Source organism: Oratosquilla oratoria, chromosome 15 (genome assembly GCF_046742065.1).
Source record: "Oratosquilla oratoria isolate Oo_2021 chromosome 15, ASM4674206v1, whole genome shotgun sequence".
Lineage (NCBI taxonomy): Eukaryota > Metazoa > Arthropoda > Malacostraca > Stomatopoda > Squillidae > Oratosquilla > Oratosquilla oratoria.
In genome coordinates this window covers 60,239,994-60,251,826 of record NC_134791.1, presented here as the reverse complement: position 1 = coordinate 60,251,826, position 11,833 = coordinate 60,239,994, and positions in this window count along the sequence as shown.

The following is an 11,833-nucleotide window of genomic DNA, read 5'->3' as shown; positions in this document are numbered from 1 at the left end:
GGCGGAGGCGTCCATCCTAAAGAAAACACATGGAAGGCGTCACCACAAGAACTGTGGTTTTACACGGAAGAGGCGCGGGAGTAGAACCACCGGGTCAGCATGCATCGGCAGCGCTACAAAAGGAGACTCGCCAGAGACGGCTTGGAGGGACTTCGCGAGGTGGTGCCCATGCATACCAGGTTTCATGGCGGGTAAAGGAGGCTAAGTGGCTGGAATGGTGTGCCAGCTTCTCCCAACACACCAGACTGACGGACCTCTGATCTAAGCTGAGGACGGCCACTGGAGGATCGCGCTCTCACCCTCCCACACATCCAAGACCACAGCAGGAGGCGGAAAGGCTGGCAAACACTTTCTCAGCCAGATGTGCCGGGCACCACCTTCCTGTACAGATAAACCGAACGCTACAGCCTCTCCGAATGGAGAGGGAGCGCCTCATCTGGGACGGCAGGGCAAGACCGCACCCAGAGGACTGCCCTTTCATCCATAGGGAGCTCACCAGAGTCAAACGAGCAGTGCGAGACACAGCCACCGGTGTCGACGGGGTCACCTTCACCATGGTGGCGCACGCAGGTTCAGCTGGTGAGCAAGGTATTTTAGGCCTGATCAACCACTCGTGGGTGATCGGGCACTTAACGTCGGCTTGGGAATCGAAGGACATCCAACCGATACCAAGTTCAAAGGCCCTGTCAAACTCTGTCCCATATCCCTCCTAAGCTGCGTGGCCAAGAGAGCAGAAAGGATGGTCCTCAACCGGCTCCAGTGGCAACTTGAACACCGTCATCCACACGTATTTGGGTTCAGCCGAGGTGTTGGCATCTCAGACAGCATCATGGCTCTCTTAAACCACGTGGATAATCGGGCTGCCGTTGCCATATTCCTCAAACTAGAGAGAGCCTTCGAGCTGGCGTGCCTCCTCGCAATCCAAACAGCCCTTGTCATCAAGGGCATCCGAGGGCGGCTACTGGCTTGGATTGAGGATTACGTATAGTGACGGCGTGCCAGCGTCAAATTCAAAGATCACACGTCATCCTACAGGACCTATGAGAACGGGACTCCACAAAGAGGGATCCTCAGCCCTGTTCTCTTCAACCTCCTGATGGAACAGCTGGTTTGCCTAATATTCACGGCTGGTACAGTGCTCCTTAGCTACGCCGACGGCCTAGTCCTCGTCGTCAGCGGGCACGGCAACCTGATCGCCAAAGCACAGGAGGCCTTCAACCTCCTGAGCAAGACAAGCAAGGAGTTGGGACCAAAGATTTCAGCCGAAGAGTCCGAGGCCATGATGATCAGGGCACCCGTACCAAACCGGCATCTACACGTCCAGGACGTGAGGCTGAACTGGACGCAGGCCTCCCAGTACCTCGTGGTATGGCTCTATCACAGGCTGACCTTTGCCCGTCAGGTCACCTACTTGAGGGAGAGGACGCAAGCGAGGACCACAGTGATAAGGGCTATAACGAGACCGGGGGCAGGGACGTCCTACGCCGTCTTGCGACTCTACTATGTGTAGGCCGTCCGCTCCATAGTCGATTACAGCGAGCCTGTTCTCGTCGCACTCAGCGACGGACTACGAGAGAAGGTCGAACTTGTCCAGAAACAGGCTATGAGAACCATGTTGGGGGCGCCCAGGTGGACCAGTGCCTGTGTACTACAGAGCGAGGCTCGGCTGATTCCCCTCGCCATCAGAACTCAACAGATTGTGGCCTGCAGGGTGGGAAAGATCCTCCTACAGTACAGCAAGACGGCATTGCACACCAGGCTTAGTAGGATCCTACCGCACAACAGGACCCTCTTCACCGCTAATACCTGGATCTACAGAGTCGCCGACGTAGCCAACAAGTTTTTTGGCTCCACCCAGTTCCTACGAGCACCCTACCAACTCAGCGAGGCATGCCAAGAACCATCCCCGTGGGAGCAACTGCCTATTGATGTGACGTATACGTCTCTCACTGCGCTGAAGGCTCTGTATTCTTTGGAGGAGCTAGGACAGCTCGCCCTTATGACCATGGCGCAAGCCTGGGACCCTGGCAGCGTGGTGTATTTTACGGATGGATCCATTGACCGCAGCAGAGGTACACCCGGGCCGGCAGTCCCACTGCATCGTCTCCGGTTGGGCTATTGCTCCAGAGAGAAGATACGAGAGAACTTCGCCATCAAAGGGTGCAACCACTGTGGCCACCCCACCCGCCACCCACTCGCTCACTTCCTACTTCACTACCCTGCCCCTAACAGGTTGAGTTAGACCGTCCCGCAACTCGGAGAGGCCCAACCTTACATCAGTGAGGCAACAAGAGAAGCGAAACTCCTCCGAACAGCGCAATGGCATTTGAACACGCTGCTGAGGGTGGTGCGAGCTGTTCCACCACCTCAATAGACCAGGCGAGGAAATTAACGCACCTGGTTAGCATCCCATAGCCGCCCAAACCAGCGACGGGCTCCACCATAACTCACATAAAAGAAGAAAAAAATCCTCATTATTTCTTTCCTTGTACTTTTGCACTGAATATGTAATATACGAAAGTACTCTATTTTGTTTAGTTTTCCTATCCCAGTGGTTACTCTTGCATATGTATATATATATATATATATATATATATATATATATATATATATATATATATATATTGTTGCATGGCCACAAGTCCATGTGTTCCTTGTAAAAGATGTACTTTTCATTTAACCATCTGTTCGGTTAGCTTGTAGCCACGCCCTATTTCACACCTTCCTGAATTACAGATCGTATGAAATAAGACTCCATGTTCCGTGTGTATCATTTCTTTGTCACTCTTTTACTTTAGTTAGCTAGGATATTATTTACTTTAGTTAGCTAGGATATTATTAGGATTTGTGCATTTATATGATGTCTGTATGTGTGGTATGTTATTCCATTCGCCCTGCCTGTGATAAAATAAATGATAATCGTATGGCGAGTTGGCAACTGCGGCCACCAAAGTGACCACAGTGATGAAGTACGCTTCCTTTCTCTCTCTATTTCTGAACCAGTTTAGAGCGGACACATTTTATTCGCTCCCCTGTAATCCTTAGGTTAAGTATGTTCGGTGGACCCTAGTGGTAACAAGTGGTCCTGGTAGGCTTAGTAGAAGTGTGTGTTATAGTATTAAATGAAATGAAAATACGTAGTGATAGATAGTTTTGCTATACCTTGACGTCACTCAGAGTTATCCACCGGTCACCTAAACTTATGACATACGAGCTTATAAGTAATGCACTGAGATTTATAGTTGATATGCAGTATATTATTACCCTGTCATTTAGTTTCAATCTTGTGTCAATGATTGGAGGTAGGATTGCTTCTCCAATTAAGATTGGACTTTAATGGGAGAGGTAACAAATGGGGGTCCCTACGACCGGGATTGTAGCCATTAGGATTTGTGCATTTATATTGTTAGAACGCCCATGCGGTTGTGGTTCATCGCCGAGATTTTTTATGGCAAGATATTGTCTTGTTGCCATTAGTTCATGCTCTTGCGATACCAGCTAACAGCTTGCATTACCATACGTGTTGTCAATCCCTATTATAGATATTTCATTACTTTACAATTAGTTACCAACTAGCTAATAAGCAATATTTTGTTATTCCTTGTCTTCCAACATCTTAAATTTAACATGTTCAACTTGGAGAACTTCGTAAAGGAGCCTTCAGCCGAAGAGGTAAGTAAGCTAACTAAACCAGAGTTAGATGATGATAGCACATCATTATCAAATAAGTGAGTGCTCCGGTTTAGATAAGAACCCCTTGAAAGACAAAATTCTTGAATACTTAGAGGAAAATGAATTCATCCCCGCCTCACGGGAAGATATTGTGGGTGCTGGCCCCGTAAATGATTTAGCCTTACAGGTTGAACTTAAGAAGTTGGAACTAGAAATAGAGAGACTCAAGTCTCAAAGTCCTGTAACTTCTACATTTGGTATAGAAAAACATACACCTAATATCCCAAATTTAACGAGGACAAACCAGACAAGTTCTTTTCAGTTTTCGAAAAGCTACCTCGTATGTACCAATGGCCATTCAGCCAGTGGATGCAGATGGTGTATGGTGCCCTCTCAGGAAAAGCTCTTGATATATCTATTGCACTTTCCGAAAGTCAGAGTAGTGATTATTATGAAGTTAAATATAACATCCTAAAAGCATACCAGCTTGTTCCTGAAGCCTACCGGCAACAATTCAAGAAATGTAGGAAATCCAACCAGGATACCTACGTGGAGTTCTTCCGCAGAAAACGCACCTTGTTCACCCGGTGGGTGGAAAGCGAGGAGGTTCACGTAGAACTTAGACAAACTCAAAGAGTTAATATTAATGGAGGACATTAGAAATAATATCCCTCCAGATGTGTGAGTCAATTTGGATCAGCGAGATATTCGTACCTTGGCAGAGGCTGGCCCAGCGGCCGACTATTACCATTTTACTAATCCTAGAATGCATTCCAGGTCTCACCCAGCCTTGCCCCAAAGCTTCCCCCCTGCTAGGGATCCCATGCCAATCGGACCTCCACAGCCTCCTCGACCGCCGGCCCACTGATCATCTGCTTCATCTACTTCGGGTAAGCCCGTTGATAGTGAGACCAGGGGATATACCCTTACTGGAGGGAGGAGCTATTGCAAATATTGCAAAAGGCCAGGACATCATGTTGATGACTGCTTCAAACTACAACGAAAAAGGCTTCTCTCTAAGGGTCCCCCTCTCTCTCGATCAACTATGTTATCCACATTTGAAGCATTCTGTTCTTCTGGTTCAGTGGCCCTTGATCAAGCTAGCTCGTCCACATCTATTAAGTTTCTAGGAGACACAGGCTCAGCCTTATCACTATTTACAAAAGACGCGGCTGCTTTGATAGATGCATATTATACTGGGAGTTGGGTCTTTGTGAACGGTTTAACAGACGGGTCACGTATCCCTATATGCCAAGTATACTTGCGGTCAGATGTTACCTAATGCCATAGTCTCCTCGTGCCCATCTGCCGAGAATAATACTTTCCAATTAGAGGCAAACATTCCGGGCATATTCCCTGCATGTGTTGCTACCCGTAGCATGAACAGCAGCAGGGTAGAGGCAGATGTTAGCGAACATAAAGAGGATGCTCATGTTGGTGTAGTTATCTCCAACCTAGTGAAAACATAGAGGATGTTCCTACTCAGCCTGACCTTACTGATTTAAATCTAGGTGAGATTTTTTAAACTTCTCCTCGCCCCGGTGGCCTTCATAATATGTTTGATAGCGAAAATTACTCTGAGGGAGACAATGTTACCACCCTGGATAGTTTTGGTTCCTTCCCAGTTACTAGGAGTAAGCTCATTCAACTCCAAAAAGAGGACCCTGAACTACCCAGTTATTTCCGTAGAGCTATTAGTGAAGAGGAAGCCAAAGCTGAATTCAACTGTTATTATCTTAGCTCAGGCAAATTGATACGGAAGTTCCGTCCAACTGATTCCCCTGCAGATTATCCTTGGTCTGTCCGTCACCAAATAATGGTCCCAAACCCATTACGGAAGGAGATCCTGGGTATTGCTCATGATGGGGTAGGAGCACATTTGGGAGTTAGGAAGACTAATGCAAAAATTCTAGCTCATTTATATTGGCCTAAAATGAAGATAGATATTAGTAGCAGGGAAACCGTTCCCTCTACAACCTATCCATATCATTGAAGAACCCTTTGGCAGAATTGTCATAGATTGCGTTGGTCCTCTGCCAAAGACCCCATGAGGTAATCAGTTTCTCTTTACCATGATAGATTGTGCCACCCGTTATACAGAAGCCATTCCCTTGCATCGCATCACAGCCAAGAATGTGGTGAGAGCCCTCATCCGCTTCTTTACGCAAATAGGCCTTCCCACAGTAGTGCAGTCAGACCAAGGATCCAATTTTACTTCCCGATTGTTTAATCAAGTAATGGAGATTTTGGGTGTCCGGCAGTCTAGGTCTTCAGCCTATCATCCCCAATCCCAGGGGGTGTCGGAGTGATTCCATCAGACATTCAAACGAATGTTGCGCACTTATTACTTGGAGTTTGGGAAGGATTGGGACGAGGGAGTTGATGTGCTTCTATTCACGGTTAGGGACTCTGTTCAAGAATCCTTAGGATACTCCCCATTTCAACTCATTTATGGTCATGAGGTGCGAGGACCTCTCAATGCCCTCAAAGAAAGTTGGCTGTTGGAAAATAATGTCACACCCTTGGTATCATATGTAGCTAAGTTTAGAACAAAAATTAAAAGCTGCTGTGAGGCTGGCTCATGCCCATCTAAAATCTGCTCAGATATAGATGAAGCAGCAGTTTGATCAAAACAACAGGTAGAGCATAAGATATTTATGGTAGGTGATAAGGTGTTAGCTTCCTTACCCCTGCAGACAGACCCATTCCAGGCAAAGTATGATGGTCCTTTCCAAATTGTAGACAGTGTAGGGGAGGCCAATTACGTTATATACACACCAGACAGGCATAAGAAAAAACGTCTGGTTCATGTCAATCTAATTAAACACTACAGAGTGAGAAAAAGTAAGGAAAGGAAGGAGGGTGTTGAGCCTCCCTTGCCCGCTTATGTTGTAGTGCCTGCCTGTGATAATGATCAGGAAGACAGATTCTCTGAACTCCAGAGTGGGTTGTATAGCAAGGTGGATAATTCCACCATACTTTCTGATCCCAGTGCAAAGTTAGGCCATCTCTCTAATGACCAAGCAAGTGATATTTCTTCTCTTTTGACAGACTATAGTGATATATTTAGTGACCCTCCTCACCCCTGTTCAGCTGTAGAGCACGACATCGAAACCAATGGAGCTCGGCCCATCCGCCAACGTCCTTACCGCCTGAACGCATTCAAGGAGTACGTCCGTGAGGAGGTACAACGCCCTCAGAAGGTTGGTATCATGGAGCCCAGTATCCTTGGGCCTCTACCGTGGTCTTGGCGCCGAAGCCCTATGGCTCTATGTGGCTGTGTGTTGACTACAGAAAGGTCAACGCAGTCACCTAGCCGGATAGCTACCCCTTGCCACGCATTGACGACGTCACTGACGAAGTTGGTCGAGCACAGAGGGTGACGAAACTGGACCTACTACAGGGCTATTACCAAGTCCGACTGTCAGAGCGGTCGAGGGCCATCTCCGCGTTCATCACTCCCAAGGGGCTGTATCAGTTCAACGTCCTCCCCTTCGGCTTGCGGAATGCACCTGCAACTTTCCAACGCCTCATGGGTGTCCGCAGCTACCTGGATGACCTCGACGTCTTCAGCCACTCCTGGGGAGAACACGTGGACCACCTAAGAGCCCTCTTTGCTGTTCTGACAGCACACAATTTGACAGTGAACCTCGCCAAGAGTGAGTTCGGCCATGCCCGCATCACATTCCTGGGGCATGTCGTCGGAAAGGGGGAGGTCCAACCGATTGCAGCCAAGATTACAGTTATTCTGCAGTATCCTGCCCCAGGCGATAAGAAGGGAGTGATGAGACTGTTGGGAATGGCGGGTTACTACCGTCGCTTCTGTTCCAACTTCTCCGTAGTGGCTCCTCTCACCGACCTCCTGAGTGTCAAGACCTTCTTCAAGTGGACCCAGGCTTGCCAGGACTCCTTCAAGAGCGTGAAGACTCTGCTGGCAAATGCTCCTGTCTTACGTGCTTCTGATCTCCAGAGGCCGTTCACCATCCACGTCGACGCCAGCGAAGTTGGTGCCGGTGCCGTGCTTCTACAAGAGGGTGAGGAGGATCGTGTGCTACATCCTTTGTGTTACTTCTCAAAGAAGTTCCTCAAATCGCAGAGGAACTATGTTACCATTGAAAAGGAGGCTTTAGCTTTGATTATGGCTCTAGATACGTTTAGTTATACGTAGGAAGCACAACTCACCCTGTGCAAATGTTTACAGACCACAATCCCCTAACATTTGTGGAACGAATAAAAAATACTAACCAACGCCTTAAACAGCCCTTCAATTTAAAGATCGCGCACATGCGTGGAAAAGATAATGTGCTGGCTGATGCCCTGTCTCAAACTACCCATGTGCAAACCTAAATGTTAGTGTGATTGACCTTAGTTAAGTGATTCTTTGCTTACAAACCCTTGTAAGCGTGTTCTTTTGGGGGAGGGGTGTTGCGTGGCCGCAAGTCCATGTTTTCCTTGTAAAAGATGTACTTTTTCTTTAACCACCTGTTTTGGTTGGCTTGTAGCCACGCCTTATTTCACGCCTTCCTGAATTACACATCGTATAATATAAGACTTTCCATGTTCCGTGTGTATAATTTCTTTGTCACTCTTTTACTTTTGTTAGCTAGGATATTATTCATATTATAAATTGTACCTTGTTATGTTAATGATGTCTGTATGTGTAGTATGTTATTCCACTCGCCCTGCTAGTAATAAAATAAATGATAATCGTATGGCGAGCTGGTAACTGCTGTCACCAAGGTGACCACAGTGATGAAGTACGCTACCTTACTCTCTCTAGTTCTGAACCCGTTTAGAGCGGACACATTTTTTCCGCTCCTCTGTAATCCTTAGGTTAATTATGTTAGGTGGACCCTAGTGGTAACAAATGGTCCTGCTAGGCTTAGTATAAGTGTGTGTTATAGTATTAATTGAAATAAAAATACGTAGTGGTAGATAGTTTTGCTATACCTTGACGCCACTCAGAGTTATCCACCGGTCACCTAAACTTATGACATACGAGCTTATAAGTAATGCACTGAGATTTATAGTTGATATGCAGTATATTGTTAACCTGCCATTTAGTTTCAATCTTGTGTCAATAATTGGAGGTAGAATTGCTTCTCCAATTAATAAGATTGGACTTTAATGGGAGAGGTAACAATATATATATATTTTCCAGAACGGGGAAGAAGAGGATGCTAGGATTGTAATAATCTTACATGTAATCTGAATCACTAGAAAATAAATAATGTGTCATTTTCATTCCAAATTATGTTTTTGGCGGAAGCCACGGTAGCTATTATGAGTGAAGGAGTGAGTGTGAAAAAATCTTTGGTGAAATATGTAGATACATTTAGATTTAGGCTGTTTAGGGTATATATAACGATAAGAAATAAAACAATGGGAAAGCCCAAGTAAGAGAGTTTAAGATAAAGACAATTTTCATATGTTTAAATCAGAAAATGCAAGGCTGTTAGACGAAAAAAATCATAAGATATTTGAGATTATAAAAAATATATGTATATTCCTTTGTCAACCACAGGCAAAAGTAGAAAAACCCAGTCAGTCTAAAAAAACATTTTGAAGTATTTTATAGGTTACCCTAATTTACTTATGATATGGATGATGCTATGGCTGCTTCTAGAGGATGGGAAGGTACTGAGAGTGCGCATCACACTTTCAAGCTCAAGAACTTAGCCACACCTTGATGTAGTTGCAAATATACTCAACAAACCCAACATTCGTATACATAGAGTGAACCTGGAGGAAAGTGTTCGTTATATCAAACGGCACTCTAATCGGCTCCCATCGCAGAAGCTAGAAGTTCTTCGTATGGAGATAAGATAACCTCCTGGATAAGAGAATGGGTATTCTCATATTTGTTGGTGCCTAAAGGAGAAAGCCAATGGTGATTATACACTACGGGATGCTCAGCGTCATTACGCTTGCCAATAGCTACCTAATCCCACAAATCGAGGACATTACTGTTTAACTATGCGAGGCTCAGTTTGTTAGCAAGCTGGATTTTTTTTTATTGGGATTCTGCCACATTCCTTTGAAACCTGAAATAAGGAAAGCATTGGAATTTGCTACACTGGAAAGTATATACGAGTATATCTGTATAGCTTCCCAGAGATGACACATACACAAATGGATGATCCGGAGATGACTGTAAGTGGCACTGATTATAATGATACCAGAAAGATTTTAGAGGCTACGGTGAAATCTCGAAAGCACCTGTAAATTTAGAATAGCACCTGAAGTAATAAGATATAAATATGACGAGTAAATAGACAGATAAATAAATAAAAAAAATCGATTAATAACTAAATAAATTATATATAAAAGTAGAAATTAGATAATTCATTTAATTAGCTAACATATATATAGTATTTATAGAAACGAATAAATAAATATGTTTGTTGAATATATAATTTACCTATTATTGATATTTATTTTTATTAATAATAAACAAATTAATTAATTAATTATGTAAGTAGTTAGTAAATAAATAAATAAGAATAAATAGAAAAATATATAACCAAACACAAATAAATAAATTAGTATATAAAAAATAAAATGAGAAAATGAATATATAAATTAAGAAATAAATGAACAAAGAAAAATATTAAATGAATAATAAATTAATAAACAAATTGATAATTAAATAATTAATCAACAAAAAATAAAAGAAAAATGAATACATGAATAAATGAACGGGTGAAAGAATGAACGAATGAACGAATAAACGAATAAACGAATAAACGAATAAACGAATAAACAAATAAACGAATAAAAAAACGAATAAACGAATAAACGAATAAACAAATAAACGAATAAATAAATAAACGAATAAAGGAATAAACAAATAAACGAATAAACGAATAAACGAATAAACAAAAAAACGAGTAAAGGACTAAAGGACTAAAGGACTAAAGGACTAAAGGAATAAAGGAACAAAGCAACAAAGGGCTAAAGGACTAAAGGGCAAAAGGACTAAAGGACTAAAGGACTAAAGGACTAAAGGACTAAAGGACTAAAGGACTAAAGGACTAAAGGACTAAAGGACTAAAGGACTAAAGGACTAAAGGGATATAGGGATAAAGGAATTTTGGAATCAATGAATAAAGGAATAAAGAAATAAAGGAATAAAGGAATAAAGGAATAACGAATAAACGAAAAACGAATAAACGAAAAAACAAAAAAACGAAAAAACGAAAGAAAAAAAACGAAAAATAAATGAATAAATGAATAAATGAATAAATGAATAAATGAATAAATGAATAAATGAATAAATGAATAAATGAATAAATGAATAAATGAATAAATGAATAAATGAATACATGAATAAATGAATAAATGAATGAATTAATAAATCAGTAAATTTATAACTGAATAAAGGAATAAATGAATAAAGGAGTAAATGAATAAATGAATAAATGAATAAATGAATAAATGAATAAATGAATAAATGAATAAATGAATAAATGAATAAATGAATAAATGAATAAATGAATAAATGAATAAATGAATAAATGAATAAATGAATAAATGAATAAATGAATAAATGAATAAATGAATGAATAAATGAATGAATGAATGAATGAATGAATGAATGAATGAATGAATGAATGAATGAGTGAATAAATGAATAAATGGACAAATGAATATTTTTACTCCCCTTTAGATACTCTGACATCTGTCAAGCCTCTTTCGCCTCGATCTTTACGAGATCCGGCATTCCTGCATGCGCCCCTCTAATACCATTTACATTTAACCTTTGATCAACAAACGCATATTTCAAAACAGTTTTGTGCCTTCTTAAAACTCTCGCCTGTATATACAATATTTATGGATCAGTGTTTTTCTCAGAATTTACATTTCAACTTAGTTCTTGATGCACACCCCTTTAAAACTTCAACGCTATTCCTCTCCGAAGGTGCTAGTAGCTAAATCCAAGTTACCAGTTCTCTTATCTTCTGATATTAATGGTCATCTCTGTCATTCTCTTTATTTCTCCTTTTAGTTCCGACCACAATTTTTCTTCCCTCGGCGTCTTATCATGCGACTTAATTATCATCTTTATATTCGTTTTGGTTTTACCTTCTTTATAAGAAGAAGATTTTGGTAAATAGATAGGTATTTATTTTTAATTTATAGGTAATGTGTTCATTAATGT